General features: G+C 49.1%; 1 pseudogene across 1 annotated transcript in view; it reads right to left on the reverse strand.

Moving 5' to 3' along the window:
* LOC309559395 (claudin-18-like) overlaps positions 1-16833 on the reverse strand; it is a 50081-nt pseudogene that overhangs the window by 19825 nt on the left and 13423 nt on the right. Inside the window, exon 2 of the transcript in view lies at positions 11070-11225. The product of the transcript in view is annotated as a claudin-18-like (transcript). The remainder of the gene's footprint in view (positions 1-11069; positions 11226-16833) is intronic.

The following is a 16833-nucleotide window of genomic DNA, read 5'->3' on the forward strand; positions in this document are numbered from 1 at the left end:
TCAAGGTGGCAAGAGGTGGTAGTTCTCACTAAAGCTACATCATCAACTGTAATTGAGGGGTTGGAGAGCATTTTTGCATCTCATGGGTTGCCTAAACGGATTGTGAGTGATAATGGTGCCCAATTTACTTCTCAGGAATTTCAGGATTATCTGAAATCAAATGCTATTGAACATCATCGTACAACTCCATACTGGCCACAGGCTAACGGGGAAGTGGAACGCCAGAATCGAACCTTGCTGAAAGCTTTGCGGATTGCTCATTTAGAGAGAAGAGACTGGAAAAAGGAACTGTGGCGTTTTCTTTTGGCTTATCGCACAACTCCGCATACTGTCACTGGCGTTAGTCCTGCGGAACTTCTTTGTGGTCGCAAATTCAGGACAAAATTGCCAGACATTGGGGGTCCTCCTACAAGTCAGAAACCTTTTCGGCATATTGATGAGGAAAGGAAGATCCGGGCTGAACAGTATGCAAACCACCACCGCCATTGTCAACCTAGTGGCCTTCAACAGGGTGATAAGGTGTTGCTTCAAAGTGATCGGTTTAACAAACTGGCTCCGTCCTTTGAACCTGAGCCTTATGTTGTAAAGGAGAAAAGAGGTACTCAAGTGGTTTTAGAGGATTTAGATGGACACACAAAAGTGCGTAATTCCTCATTTGTGAAGAAATTTATTGAGTCAGAAGGTCAAGTATCGGAAGATGGCGAACAGGCAAAGAGTAGTGATGATACTGCCAGTGATCCGGACTTCAGGAGGGGGGGGTTAACTATTTGGAGTGCAAATGTGAGCAGTAGGATGGGGTGCAAAGGTAGGCAAAGAGGCAGTGTGCAGAGGTCAGCAGCTTTGGGGGGGGGGGGGTGCAATAGTGAGCAGAGGAGGTCATGTAGAAGTAAGCAAAGAGGGGGGCTTTGGGGAACAGGTGAGCAGCTGGATTGGGGTGCATTTGCATATGCAGCAGTCCTTTCTGTCCCTCTGAGAAGCAATCTGTGGTGGATCAATAGTCAGAAGGCAGTTGACAGGTGGCTAGGAGGTGATATATCACCTTCCCACCCCCCTGGTATTAACCCACTGGCACTTTGAAATAGATAAGCTGGTTTTGTGTTGCAGTTTGGGCACTCGGGCTCGAAAAGGTTCGCCATCACTGCTCTAACTTATTGGTGAATGAATGGTATTCTTATTTAGATTTTCTACAGTATGTTCTTATAAATACATATGATGCATTTTTAAATAGGGATAAAATAACATGATGTGACTATAACACAGTTTAACCATACCAGCCAAAAAAGTGTAATTTATTACACCAACATTTTTCCACAAGTAACTTTTCCCTTACCTCTGTTTTTTTCACTTTCAATAAATATGCTTTCTAATGTGCTCTGAAAGCTGCATCAGGTATTTCCAGTCCTTGATTTTAACGTACATTTGTAGTCTGAGTCAATATTTACTTGGTTGATCAAATATATTTGTCACGAACCGGCAGGACTGGTAGTGGATCCTCTGGACCAGAGAGGCGATGGCGCGGGTTGTACTAGAGGACCGGTTCTAAGCAGTTACTGGTCTTCACCAGAGCCCGCCGCAAGGCGGGATGGATTTGCTGCGGCGGTAACTACCAGGTCGTGTCCCCTAGTAACAACTCAACCTCTCTGGCAGCTGATATGGCGTGGTACACAGGGAGTAGGCAAGAGCGTAGTCGGACGTATCAGAGGTCAGGGTAGGCGGCAAAGGTTCAAAGGCGAGTAGTCGGTAGCAACGGATTCGGCAACAGGCAAGGCAAACTAACGCTTTCTCAGAGGCACAAGGCACAAAGATCCGGCAGGAAGCTGTGGGAGGAGAAGGTATTTATGGGCAGTGCACAGGTGAAGCCTAATTAAGTCAGCACTGCCTCTCACAAACCTTAACCCTTAATAACCACTTTGGGCCAGGCACCAATCACTGGTGCACTGGCCCTTTGAATCTAAGAGTCCCGGCGCGCGCGCCCTAGAGAGCGGGGACGCACACGCCGAGACGCTGGAGTGCTGCCTGGGGGCATACGCTGTGAGCGCTCCGAAGCCAGCAGGGGGCCCGGAGCGCTCAGCGTAACAGTCCCCCCCCCCCCCTTTGGTCTCCCTCTCTTTTTGGTACCGAAGAACTTGAGGATGAGGCTGCGGTCCAGGATGTTCTCCTCCGACCTCCCATGACCTCTCCTCAGGACCGCAGCCCTCCCAGTCGACCAAAAAAAATCTTTTCCCCCGGGAGATCTTGGTCGCCAAGATCTCCTTGACAGAGAATATATCGGAGGTACCGGCGACAGGGGTGGGAGAAACAAGCTTGGGAGAAAAACGGTTAAAGACAGCAGGTTTAAGAAGGGAGACATGGAAGGAATTATGGATTCGGAGGGAGGGAGGAAGATGGAGCTGATAAGAAACTTGATTGATACGACTCTTGATTTTATAGGGTCCCAAGAAACGAGGGCCCAACTTGTAACTTGGGACCCTAAATCGGATGTACCTAGAGGAGAGCCACACCTTGTCACCCGGGCGAAATTCCGGAGGAGATCTGCGTCTCTTGTCAGCTTGAACCTTCATATGGGTGGAAGCCTTGAGGAGAGCAGCGTGGGTTTTTCGCCAGATGGAGGAAAAGTCCTGTACAAGACTGTCAACGGCAGGTACAGAAGAAGAAGTGAGAGACTGCGGCAGAGGTGGAAGAGGATGACGGCCAAAAACTACAAAGAAAGGAGACTTGTTAGAAGCAGAGGATTGTTTGTAGTTGTAGGAGAACTCCGCCCAGGGAAGTAGATCAGCCCAGTCGTCATGGCGTGAGGATACAAAGTGACGCAGATAGTCACCCAAAATTTGGTCCACCCGTTCTACTTGGCCGTTAGACTGAGGATGGTACGAAGAAGAATGGTACGAAGAAGAAAAGTCCAATTTGATCCCGAGCTAAGCACATAGAGCCCTCCAGAATTTGGAGACGAATTGTACCCCACGATCCGAGACAATATGTTTGGGAAGGCCATGGAGACGGAAGATGTGTTGGAAAAATTGTTTGGCCAACATGGGTGCAGAGGGTAGAAAGTGAGCCATCTTGGAGAAGCGGTCCACAACGACCCAAATAACGGACTTGCCATGGGAGGAGGGAAGATCTGTAATAAAGTCCATAGCGATGTGAGACCAGGGAACTTCAGGAACAGGTAGAGGCAAGAGGAGGCCCGCTGGTTTCTGGCGAGGCGATTTATCCCGGGCGCAAATCATACAGGCCTGGACGAAGTCCGAGACATCTTTCTCCAGGGAAGGCCACCAGTACCTTTGGGAGATTAGTTGGAGAGATTTTAGCACCCCTGGGTGACCGGCAAAAGGGGAGGCGTGGCCCCACTTGAGAATTCGCAACCGCTGACATGGAGGTACGTAGGATTTGCCAGGAGGAAGAAGGCGCAGGTCCACGGGAGCGACTGTAATAAGGCGTTCTGAAGGGATAATATATTGAGGTGTTAACTCATCGCCTACCACATCAGAGGAGCGAGACAGAGCATCTGCCCTAATGTTCTCACAAGCCGGACAGAAATGGATCTCAAAATTAAAGCGGGCGAAGAACAGAGACCAACGGGCCTGACGGGGATTTAATCTCTGAGCAGACTAGAGATAAGCCAGGTTCTTGTGGTCTGTGAAGATGTACACAGGATGTGTGGCGCCCTTGAGTAAATGTCTCCATTCCTCCACTGCCAATTTAATAGCCAGCAGTTCCCTGTCCCCAATGGAGCAATTTCTCTCTGCGGGAGAGAATGTTTTCGAAAAGAAGCCACAAGTTGAAGTCTTGCCCCTGGAAGACTTCTGGGTGAGGACAGCTCCGGCTCCCACCGAGGAGGCATCCACTTCAAGAGAGAAAGGCTTGGTGGAATCTGGTCTAGAGAGAACGGGTGCAGAGGCAAAGGCGGATTTCAGGGACTGGAAGGCTTCCTTGGCTTGGAAAGGCCAGGATTTGGGGTTAGCTCCTTTTCTTGTGAGAGCCACGATAGGAGCTACCAGAGTGGAATAGTGAGGGATGAATTGCCTGTAATAATTCGCAAAGCCCAGAAATCTTTGCATGGCTCAGAGACCAGAGGGGCGTGGCCAATCCAGAACTGCCGAGAGCTTGGCTGGGTCCATTTGAAGTCCTTGGGCTGAGATAATGCATCCCAGGAAAGGCAGGGAGGTCCGTTCAAAAAGACATTTTTCAAGTTTAGCGTACAGGCGATTCCTCCTAAGACGAGTAAGAACTTGTCGCACATGGGCCCGGTGTTGGTCCAAATTGGAGGAGAAGATGAGGATATCATCCAGGTATACGACCACGCAGGTGTAAAGTAAGTCCCTGAAAATATCATTGACGAATTCCTGGAAGACAGCAGGTGCGTTGCAGAGGCCGAAGGGCATCACCAAATACTCAAAATGGCCGTCCCTTGTGTTAAAGGCGGTCTTCCATTCGTCTCCCTCACGGATACGGATCAGATTATAGGCCCCTCGAAGGTCCAATTTAGTTAAGATCTTTGCCCCTCGGAGACGATCAAATAGCTCAGAGATTAGAGGCAGAGGGTAACGGTTCTTGATGGTAATTTTATTAAATTTATTAGTCAATGCAGGGGCAGAGGGAGCCGTCTTTTTTTGTCACTAAGAAAAAACCGGCCCCAGCAGGAGAAGAAGATTTTCTTATGAATCCTCTCTGTAGGTTCTCACGTATATAGTCGGACATGGCAAGAGTCTCAGGAGGTGAGAGAGGATAAATTCTGCTCCGAGGTGGAGAAGAACCGTGTATCAGGTCGATCGGGCAATCATAGGGTCAGTGAGGAGGAAGAACCTCAGCTTGTTTCTTGCAGAAGACATCCGCAAAGGAATGGTATGGCTTGGGCAGCCCAGGAGGTGGAGAAACTTGCGGGTCCTGTTTGACCAGAGCATGCTTGAGACAGCGGTCAGAACAGGAGGATCACCAACGCAGGATCTCACCGGTGGACAATTCAGGACAGGACTATGACGTTGAAGCCACGGCAGACCCAGGAGGAGTTCGGAGGAACAGAAGGGAAGGACAAAGAACTCTAAAGTCTCGGTATGAAATATTCCGATGTCCATCTGCAGAGGCTGGGTACGGAACTGCACGGTGGCAGAGAGTCTCTCACCGTTAACAGTAGAGATGAAAAACGGCTTGGGTAGACGGATTACTGGAATACGGTATTTGTCAACCAAGGAGGCGTGAATGAAGTTGCCAGCTGAACCGGAATCCAAGAAGGCGGTTGCTGAGAAAGAGGACTTGGAAGAGATGCTCAACTGCACGGGTATGATGAGACGTGGAGAGGAAGAATCCACACCTAGCAACGCTTCTCCCACGTTTACTAGGTGCGAGCGTTTCCCGAACGCGGTGGACGGAGAGGACAATCTCTAAAGGAAGTGCTCGGTACTGGCACAGTACAGACACAGGTTCTCGTCTCTGTGGCGGCTTCGTTCTTGCGGAGTCAGGCGTGACCGATCCACCTGCATGGCCTCCACGGCGGGAGGCCCAGTAGCGGGTTGAGGTGGACGCAGAAAAACGGGAGCCAGACGAGGGTAGCGTCTAGGACGAGCTTTTTCCTTTTCAAGGAGGAGTTCCTCTTGTCTTTCGGCGAAACGCTTGTCTATCCTAGTGGCCAGCAAGATGAGGTCACTAAGAGTGGAAGGAAGCTCACGTGCAGCCAGGAAGTCCTTTATCTCGCTGTTAAGTCCCTTCTTGAAGGTGGTGCAAAGTGCTTCATTGTTCCAGTTCAGCTCAGAGGCCAGGGTGCGGAACTGAATGGCATAGTCACCCACGGAAGAACCTCCTTGGGTCAAGTTTAGTAAGGCAGTCTCTGCGGAGGTAACCCGGGCAGGCTCCTCAAAAACATTCCGGAACTCTAGGCAGAAGCTCTGGACGGAAGCGGTGGCAGGATCTGCGCGGTCCCATAGTGGTTTAGCCCAGGCCAGGGCCTTCCCGGACAGTAGACTGAGAATAAAGGCTACCTTGGCTCGCTCAGAAGGAAACTGGTCGGAGAGTAGCTCGAGGTGGAGAGAGCACTGCGACAGGAACCCACGGCACTGCTTTGGATCTCTGTCATATTTGTCTGGTAGGGACAAATGGATTCTGGAACCGGGGGGCAACTGCAGGTGGAGGTGATGCAGCAGGTGCAGACGGAGGAGCTGGCTGTTGCTGAGAAGGCAGGAGCTGCTGCAACATAGCGGTCAACTGGGCCAGCTGTTGACCCTGCTGGGCCACAATGGTGGTGAGGTCCGCTAGGCTTGGCAGGGGAACATCAGCGGGATCCATGGCCGGATCTTACTGTCACGAACCGGCAGGACTGGTAGTGGATCCTCTGGACATAGGCGGCTCTCTAATTAGGCAAATTAGGCGGTCGCCTAAGGCCCTCGCACCTACAGGGGCCTCACGGCCAGTGGCGGAGCAACAACATTTAGCAGGGCGCAGTCAGGGAAATCTCCCATGTAAAAGATTTAAATCCTCGGATATAAAAGTTGCAGCAGTGTGCTGCAGTCCCTTCACTGCGGCTGCCAGGTGTCTGTTGTCTGCTGACAGTTACCCTGCCTTCTCTGCCTGGGGATTGGCCGTCTGATCATGTAATCCCAAGATGTGGAGGAATCGATGGGCGTGTACCTGCAGCAGTAGGAAGTGACTGCCCGGTCAGCTCACTCTGCTATCATCGGTTGTTGCTCTGGGAGGAGAGCTCTGCCCTGGCCCAGGAACATACAGGTAACCAGGCCCCAACTTGTCACTGTGCAGGCTGGTCATAGATTTGTGGTGTCTACTACGCAAAGGGGGTGAGTAGCCCCTGGGTGGCTGAAGGAGAAGGAGAGGGCCCCCGGGTGGCTGAGGGAAAAGGAGAGGGCCCCCGGGTGGCTGAGGGAGAAGGAGAGGGCCCTGGGTGGCTGAGGGAGGAGGAGAGGGCCCCTGGGTGGCTGAGGGAGAAGAAGATGGCTCCTGGGTGGCTGGGGGAGAAGGAGAGGGCCCCTGGGTGGCTGGAGGAGAAGAAGGAAAGGGCCCCTGAGTGGCTGGAGGAGGAGAAGAAGGAAAGGGCCCCTGAGTGGCTGGAGGAGAATGAGAGAGCCCCTGGGTGGCTGGGAGAGAAGGAGATGGCCCCTGGGTGGCTGGGGGAGAAAGCGAGGGCCCCTGGGTAGCTGGGGGAGAAAGAGAGGGCCCCTGGGTAGCTGGGGGGAAGGAGAGGGCCACTGGGTGGCTGGGGGAGAAGGAGAGGGCCCCTGGGTGGCTGGGGGGGGAGAAGGAGAGGACCCCATGGGTGGCTGGGGGAGAAGGAGAGGGCCCCTGTGTGGCTGGGGGAGAAGGAGAACGACCCTGGGTGACTGCGGGGGGGGGAGGACAGGGACCCTGGGTGGCTGGAGGAGGCGAGGGCCCCTGGGTGGCTGGAGGAGAGGGCCCCTGGGTGGCTGGGGGAGAAGGAGATGGCCCCTGGGTGGCTGGGGGAGAAAGAGAGGGCCCCTGGGTAGCTGGGGGGGGAAGGAGAGGGCCACTGGGTGGCTGGGGGAGAAGGAGAGGGCCCCTGGGTGGCAGAAGGAGAGGACCCCATGGGTGGCTGGGGGAGAAGGAGAGGGCCCCTGTGTGGCTGGGGGAGAAGGAGAACGACCCTGGGTGACTGCGGGGGGGGGGAGGACAGGGACCCTGGGTGGCTGGAGGAGGTGAGGGCCCCTGCGTGGCTGGAGGAGAAGGAGAGGGCCCCTGGGTGGCTGGAGGAGGAGAAGGAGAGGGACCGTGGGTGGCTGGAGGAGGAGAAGGAGATGGCCCCTGTGTGGCTGGAGGAGAAGGAGAGGGGCCCCTGGGTGGCTGGAGGAAAAGGAGAGGGGCCCCTGGGTGGCTGGGGGAGAAGGAGAGGGCCCCTGGGTGGCTGGGGGAGAAGGAGAGGGCCCCTGGGTGGTTGGGGGAGGAGGAGAGGCCCCCCGTGACGCCAGAGTCAGTTGCCAGGGAAGAGAGTGGAGCTTGGCCAGTCCTGCATATCTGACATCAAAGCCAAACATGGTGGAGATGGAGCCCTTTGCCCTACACAATGACAGCACCCGAGGTGGAAGGTGAGGGGTAGCGGGGCTGTGACATTATATAGCATATGGACTCTGTACATTATTGGTAGTTTTGGTTGGAGTTGTCCTTTAGATGTTTAACTCTGTTGTTTTTCCCCCCCAGCTGTGAGGGACTGAGGAATGACAGCCCACTATGCTGGGACTTATAGTGCCCTAGAATGTGGAGGACTGAGGAATCCTCAGTCCCTCACAGAGGGCACGACAAGTTCCAGAATAGCAGGCTGCCATGCCTTAGTCCCCACAGAGGGCACTACAAGTCTTAGCATAGAAGGCTTCCATTATTCAGGGAGGAATGGCAGTGCACTATACTGGAATTTACAGTGCCCTTTGTGGGGACCAGGTATGGCAGCCTTCTGCAGTGGGACTTGTCGTGCCCTAGACTGTGGTGGACTGAGGAAGGGAAGTGTAAGGGGGTCTCTGGAAACTCTGATGCAAGTGGGAGCTTTGGTGACCACAGAGTTCCTTTTTACACCTGAATCCCCAGCTTTCCCCCTCAAAGCCGGGTTCCCAGACCTCTCCTTACATCAGAGTCTCCAGCATTCCCCCTTAAATCGGGGTTCCCAGAACTCCCCTTACTTCAGAGTCCCCAACACCCCCCCCCCTAAATCAGGGTTCCCAGAACTCCTCCTACATCAGAGTCTTCAGACTTCCCTCTTACAGTGTAAGGGGGGAACTCTGGAGACTCTGATGTAAGGGGGGCTCTGTGAAATTTGATTTAAGAGGGGGACTCTAATGTAAAGAGGAATTCTGTGGACTCTGATGTAAGGAGGAGATGCTGGGGGGAATCTGATTTAAAGGAGAACTCTTATGTAAGGGGGACACTGAACTCTGATGTAAGGAGGGACTCAGGGAATCATGACCTGTAGGGAAATGCTGGGGACTGTGATGAAAGAGCAGACATATATATATATATACATACATACCAGATGTTTAATGATCTTTGATTAAAGAAGAATTGGTTGGAGAAAATTCTAGAAACTGTGAATTCATAGTACAAAGGTTAAGGCTCTTAATATATGCAATTTATGCAGTTAATTTTTATCGCTTGAATTATTTTTCACATTATGGGCGTGAGTGGGGCCTCATGTCCAAGTTTTGCCTTGGGCCTCACAAAGCCTAGAGTTGCCTCTGCCTCTGGACCAGAGAGGCGATGGCGCGGGTTGTACTAGAGGACCGGTTCTAAGCAGTTAATGGTCTGCACCAGCGGCCGCCGCAAGGCGGGATGGATTTGCTGCGGCGGTAACTACCAGGTCGTGTCCCCTAGTAACAACTCGACCTCTCTGGCAGCTGATATGGCGTGGTACACAGGGAGTAGGCAAGAGCGTAGTCGGACGTAGCAGAGGTCAGGGCAGGCGGCAAAGGTTCAAAGGCGAGTAGTCGGTAGCAACGGGTTCGGCAACGGGCAAGGCAAACTAACACTGTAGGGAACGCTTTCTCAGAGGCACAAGGCACAAAGATCCGGCAGGAAGCTGTGGGAGGAGAAGGTATTTATGGGCAGTGCACAGGTGAAGCCTAATTAAGTCAGCACTGCCTCTCACAAACCTTAACCCTTAATAACCACTTTGGGCCAGGCACCAATCACTGGTGCACTGGCCCTTTGAATCTAAGAGTCCCGGCGCGCGCGCGCCCTAGAGAGCGGGGACGCACACGCCGAGATGCTGGAGTGCTGCCTGGGGGCATGCGCTGTGAGCGCTCCGAGGTCAGCAGGGGGCCCCGGAGCGCTCAGCGTAACAATATTATTTACATTTTCAAATGGAGTTTGTTTTAATTTATGTTGCTGAGATTTATGGCTGCTTTAAAAACATATTTATTTTATTTAAATATACATATATATTTTCAGAATTTGATAACAAATTGATAATTTCCATTTTTAAAATTCTCAGAACCAGATGGATATTTCAAATAAACACCCAGTCAGCGTGAAATAAATCCAACCATTTAGTGCAGTGGTCCTTAACCCCAGTCCTCGGGACCCACTAACAGGCCATATTTTAAGTATTACCTTGGGGAGATGCAGACTAGAATACTGCAATCACTGAGCAGCAAATTAGATCACCTGTGATGTAATTTAGTCATCTTGCAAACCTGGCCTGTTAGTGGGCCCCGAGGACCGGAGTTGAGGACCACTGATTTAGTGCAATAGAATGAGGTCAAAACAAGTTTATTACAGTCTACAGTGTATAACTGTTCACTGAGACTGTATAACCATACAGGGTATAGTGAGAGGGGAACTAAAGAATTTAAAAAGCCCTCCAACTGAATCAGTGCATAATCTAGTAAACCAAAAATAAAAGGCATTCACATGTCTCAGCTGTCGCAAATCCCAAAAATAAGATTATTCCTCACTTCCTGACTCCAGGATTGGAGCCATGTATTTTGTTCTTTGAAACCCCAAACAGCCAAATTACACATCTAGAACTGTTGGAGCAAATGTAGTCCAATATCATTGAGCCATGGCTTCTAAAGCCCCGTACACACGCGTCGAAAATTGGCAGGGAATTTTCGGCCAACGTCCGATCTGCCGATTTTCGGCTTGTTAGTATGATGCTTCCGACAACCAACTCCTCCGACTTTTCGGCCGAAAAAAATCTGGTGTGCTGACTATAAAATTTTTGTTGGCCGTCAACACAACGGCCGATTTTCGTGCAGTCAGTACAGATTTCGACAGGGAAAAATCTGATGAGCAAGTCTGGGCATGCTCAGAGAAGAAAGACCACAAAGAAAACAAACCAACACATGACATCACTTCTGAAGTAGAATTTTGTTGGGCGAGAAAATTTGTGTGCAGTCTAGGCACATTCCAACCAACAAAACACAACTTGGACAAAAGTCGGACGATCGGTCAGCCGTTAATCGTTGCGTGTGTACGGGGCTTAAGTAGTAGTTCTTGGTATCCAACAAGACACTATAACCATGCAGGTTATGGTGAGTAGAAAATATTACTTACTGTGCAACGGACATTTCAGAGATGTCCCACACTAAAAGTGTAAATGTAGAATCAAAGGAGGAGTGGCTCACCTGCTACGATGAACATTATTCCAGATGTAAGAGTGATGTTGGCTTTAGCAGTGCTTCCAATTCTGATACATTTTAGGGCAAAAATTGCTATAAGCAAACCGATTGCTCCTAGAACAATCCCTGCAATCATCAATGCTCTGACTGCCTGGAACATTGCTGCCGGAGAGAGATGAGGAATTCAGATTATTATTAATGTGTTTGTTTTCCCTCGTAATATGACTTTCCTTTATGAAGTTCTAGATTATTCTAATATCATGATGGGCTTAATTAAAACTTTTTAATGAATTAAAATTTTTACTGTAGCAATTTATGTCATTATTTTATATTTTGAATTATACATTACTAAATATACTAATCAATACAGTTATAAATGCATATTTATTATATAATTTGCAATATTTTTACTGATTTGCTAAACCTGTAAATTAATAAACCAGTAGTACGTTTTAAAAAAATGATTTACATCTCTTAAGATTTATGGCTTGTTTTATTATTGGAAATATAGGGAAAACCAATTGAATTAATTTACTTCTAGTTAAAATGCTTAGTAATAAATTAATATTCAGAGACCACCTATGTTGTGTACATAACAAGACCAGATCCAGACTAATGCCCCGTACACACGCAACGATTGTTGGCTGACCGATCGACCGTCTTTTGTCCAGTGTTGTTGTGTTGGTTGAAATGTGCTCTAGACTGCACACAAATTTTCTCGGCCAACAACAACCAACTTCAGAAGTGATGTCATGTGCTGGTTTAAGCTGGATACACACTATACAACTTTTGTTGTCAGATTTCCTTTAGATTTACCTTTTCTATGTAGTGCAAGGGCCTGCCAGATTGCATACAAATTGAAAGTGTTTAGGTTTGACCTCATATTATATGGTTTTGGTAAGTCTGAAGGAAAAAATCTAAAGAAAATTGTATAGTTTGTACGGCCCATTACTTTCCGTGTGTTTTTTCTTCTCTGAGCATGCCCAGTCTTGCTCATCTGATGTTTGTCTGCCGAAATCTGTACTGACTGCACGAAAATCGGCCGTTCTGTTGACGGCCAACAAAAATTTTATAGCATGCACACCAGATTTTGTTCGGCCGAAAAGTCGCAGTCGGTTGTCGGAATCATCATTCTAACAAGCCGATAATCGGCCTATCGGACGTGGGCCAAAAATTCACAGCCAACAATCGTTGCGTGTGTACGAGGCTTAAGAAGCCTAGTCAATTAGAACCAAATACAAAGAATGCAATTATAATTCAATGCCACTAATGAAAGCAACAGAAGTTCTTCAACAAGAAAAATATGTTTATTCTCCCATACCATACAACATCCTAGTAAAACCATAAAATATTTAAATATTTCTTAAATAAAGATATGCAAACTGAAGCTCGTTATTTCTTTATTCAAAACCCATTATTCATTAACAGGGTGTGGGTGGCAAAGAAACCATGCATAACTAAAAGGAAATTGCTGATAAGTGCCAGTACACTTGAAATCAAGGCTGATAAGAGATGTTCTGCCTTTGGAAAAAAAAAAGGCCAGGTTCACAGTTGGGGGGGGGGGGGGGGGGGAGTAAAACCTCGTACACACGGGTCGAAAATCGGCAGGGAATTTTCGTCCGACGACCGATCTGCCGATTTTCGGCTTGTTACTATGATGCTTCCCACAACCGACTCCGACTTTTCGGCCGAAAAAAATCTGGTGTGCAGGCTATAAAATTTTTGTCCGCCGTCTAAACACGTCCGATTTTTGTCTCATTAGTGCAGATTTCGACAGGGAAAAAATCTTATGAGCAAGACTGGGCATGCTCAGAGAAGAAAGAACACAAAGAAAGCAATCCAACACATGACATCACTTCTGAAGTAGATTTTTGTTGGACGAGAAAATTCGTGTGCAGTCTAGGCACATTCCAACCAACAGACACCACTCTGGACAAAAGACGGACGACCGGTCGGCCCTTACATACTAAAAGCCATTGCCCCATTTACAAAGCATAGAGCAGAAGCTATGGAGAAAAAACATGTTGTGTATAATGTCTTTGCGTGTCTACACACAGAGAATTTTATCCTGATAACAGTTTGAAAAGACATGAAGTAGTCTTTCCACTTTCCACAGCCAGAGCTCCAGTATGCCAATAACCTTCAACCACACCTTCAACAATAGTAGTTAATAGAAAATGTGATTTGAAAGTTAAGTTTCCCGAACAATTAATATAAGGCAGAGACAGTGAGGTTGATTTACTAAAACCGGAGAGTGCAAAATCTGGTGCATCTCTGCATAGAAGCCAATCAGCTTCCAAGTTTTTTTTGTCAAAGCTTAATTGAACGAGCTGAAGTTAGTAGCTGACTACCATGCACAGCTGTACCAGATTTTGCACTTTGCAGTTTTAGTAAATCAACCCCAGTGCATGTAAGAAAAATGGAGAGCAATTTATGGCTGTAAAAACCTATTAATGTTTAATGACAGTTTTTCATTATCTAGATTCATTAAATTACATTAATTCTTAATCACTAATCCATGTAAGATTAAATAGGGGTATAGTTATAAAGCAGTGAATGTGACATTTATCAAATATTCAAATTACAGTGAGTGATTCACCAGCAATGAATGTTGTGGTCGGCTAATTAATGATGATTGGAAACTGCAGGTATGGATAAGTCGGTGTGGTGTGCCGGAACCGACGTAGGGGGTAGGCCTGTAAATAAAAGAGGGCCCACCTGAGGGATAGAGTATCAATAAAAAGGGTGAAGGTGGGTGGGGTGACAGCGTGTGACGCGGCAGGCGGGGAGGGGAGGAGCAGCGTCTTAAAGGCACGCTAGCTCCTCCCACAAATATAGGCCTGCGGCCTAACACTTGTGGTCGGCTAATTAATGATGATTGGAAACTGCAGGTATGGATAAGTTGGTGTGGTGTGCCGGAACCAACGTAGGGGGTAGGCCTGTAAATAAAAGAGGGCAAAAAGTAAGCAGTAAACACACTTATTCATGACACAACTTATGATACAAGATTCTTGAAGGCTAACCTTACCTCTTTCCCCGGGTGTGGGGTGTATGCGTGGAAAATAGCTGATTCCCAGTGCCCTGGTTCTTAATTATGTGCCCTGGCGTATTGGCACTAGAAGCAGCTGAAGCCGCCCCTGTTCTGAATGAATGTCCGGAATGCGAAGAGGGGTCCCAGCCTAATTCAATGCCCAACGAGCGAATGTAAAATATAAATTAAGTAGTGGTTAGGGGACTACCTGTCAGGGAGAATAGCGGAGAGCGGCTGGGAGTGTCCTGAGCTGGTAGATGTTCAGGATTCCAATTGGGCACCAGTTAACCTCGGTCGGGTAGACGGGGATGCCAACGGATGGTATATCTGCCCGGCCTTTGAACGTCGGAGTGAAAGGACAGTGGTCCTCTACCTACCTAAAACCTCTTTGAGGAGGCACGATTGCCTATCCGACTGGGTTGCAAAGGTGAATTCCCGAGACTAAGGAACCCATAGACTAAATAAATGGAGGTTGATAACTAGGTTGTATGAGGTTCGAATGGTGACGTATCCAGTACGCCAGAAAGGTCCGGAATTCCCATCTAAGGGCAACGCTTGATGTCTCGTGATGCTCTCCCTACCAAACCTTCAATACCTTCTTCACTGGGCAAGCCCTGAGGAAAGGAGAAAGGCTTGGAGCAGATGACAAAGCGTGGATTGTACGCCAGACAAAGTAAGTTTGCACGTGTTATATGGAAGTCTGAGCTAAAAGGTGGCAAAACAGCGAATGCGACCATGGTTAACTGAACGACCGTGTAAGACGAGTGCAACTGAGAACTTTGGAAGATGGTCAAGGCTCTGTCGTAAGTCCTCCTGGTGTACGCAGATACGGCCACCCGAGACAATTGTCACTGTGAGCCAAAACCGGGCTAGCCCAGGATCAACTTGATGAACTTGGGGAACTTGTGATATGTTCGCAGAAGAGGAAGAACTGACAGGTGGCTGCCACCCAGGTCAGCCAGCGAAACAGCCTCATGATGATCAAAGAAGATGAACGGCCCTACTTGATCTCGTCACGGCTGCCTAGTTGATACTAATACTTCACAGCCATTCCTGTCCAGGATTGCCCCATGCGAAAGCCGCCGTTACTATCAGGTAAAATCCTAATAAGGCCGAAGTCTCACGAGAGGCGGATAAGCCAAGAGACTCTACCGGCCAACAAACACCTAATGAAGTGTTTATAAGTGCTGCAAACCCGGTAACGGCAGCTGCGTCCGTCCAGACCCTGAGGATTGGGCGGATCCCGGTGGGATGAACATGGAGACCCCATGCTAGTGTACCAGGAATACCAATCACATAGCCAGGTTTACCCTAGCCGGGGTATCTGAGCGTCCAAAGTTCATCTGGAAGGCCCGTTAATAAGCCCAACAGCCTAGAAATAAATAATCTACCTTGGGGAATAATGCGCTTGCGGAGTTCAAAGAACCAACCAGAATGTAGATCCTTACGAATAAGGTTCCAACTTGTAGGACCTTGACTACTTCCTTGCGAAACGCCCGAGTTTGACCACGGGGAGACTAGACTGTGGTGTGGAACGAGTGTGACGCCTAAGAGGACTAGTCTAGTGGTGGGTACAGTAGTCTTGTCTAGTGACAGGGGGATGCCTAAGGTAGTGACAGTGCTACAGTGCCAAGGGATTGACAGGGTTGCAGTCGCTATGTACGACCAACAGGAAATCATCCACGTGATGTAACATCGTGGGGCATCTTGAGAAAAAAAGAGGAGGAACCAGCAGGGAGTCTCAGCAAGGTGTCGAAACTTCCCGGGCTACTCTAGGCCCCAACGTGAGACTAACAGCAAGGAACATACTTCTGCCCTTGACACCATGAACAAGGAAGGACGAATGGGTAACAATTCAAAGGCGTAGGAGTAACGGACTAACTGAGCCATGCGGCCCTACCTGCCTTCAAGTTTGCTTGGATGGCATTAACCAGGGTGAAATGGTAAAGAGAGAATTGGTAGATAGAATAAGGGTAAATACAGGCTCGGGTTAGTGGACGAACGAAGAGCAGACAGATTAATGACAAGATGTTTATTGGAATATGCGCTGGTGGCTATCCCAATTGAGTTTGTGCGCCAGGCGGCTTAGCAGGCCCATGGATTTGGCATGGGCCCAAGGCATATGGAACAGATGTGCAGTAGTCTGCAGGCGCTAAAATTACAGGCACCTCCATTAGGGTTATAGCATAATTGAGCCAAACAAATGACGGGACGACCTAACCTGTCCCTAGGCTACGTCGATCGGGTTTACTAGCTCCCCCATGAGGAACCAGGAAAGGAGGGATCGGCCTCCGAGGGGCACAGGTCGGCAGTATGAGAGGTGGAAGAACAGACTGCCTGAGCCTGCGAAAATACCTGAAAAAATAGTTCCGAGCCCAAGAGGCTCCAGTGAGAACGGACGTTAAACTGGGCCAAGCTGCCACTGCTTGCTGATACAGACTTGTGGAAGTCAAAGAACAAGAAAACCCCCGTACTTGCCGCCTAAGTCAACCACTACGAGAAGGTAAAACCTAATACCTTCCGGCATTGCAAACGCACGGAGCATGCAAAGTCCCTGTGGATGCCGAAGGCTAGGACAAAATCTGGTATGGAAGCTTGTAGAGTCTTGGGTCTCTGGCCTTCATCATAATGGCCGAATCACCGTAATTGTACACCCAGTTTCCTCCACCGTCTAGGGAGGCAGACAGTAAGGAAACCAGATACATGTCCTCCCCTCTAAGATGTCCTTGCGGAGTGCTG

Source organism: Pelophylax lessonae (genome assembly GCF_965119305.1).
Source record: "Pelophylax lessonae genome assembly, chromosome: 1".
Taxonomy (NCBI): Eukaryota; Metazoa; Chordata; class Amphibia; order Anura; family Ranidae; genus Pelophylax; species Pelophylax lessonae.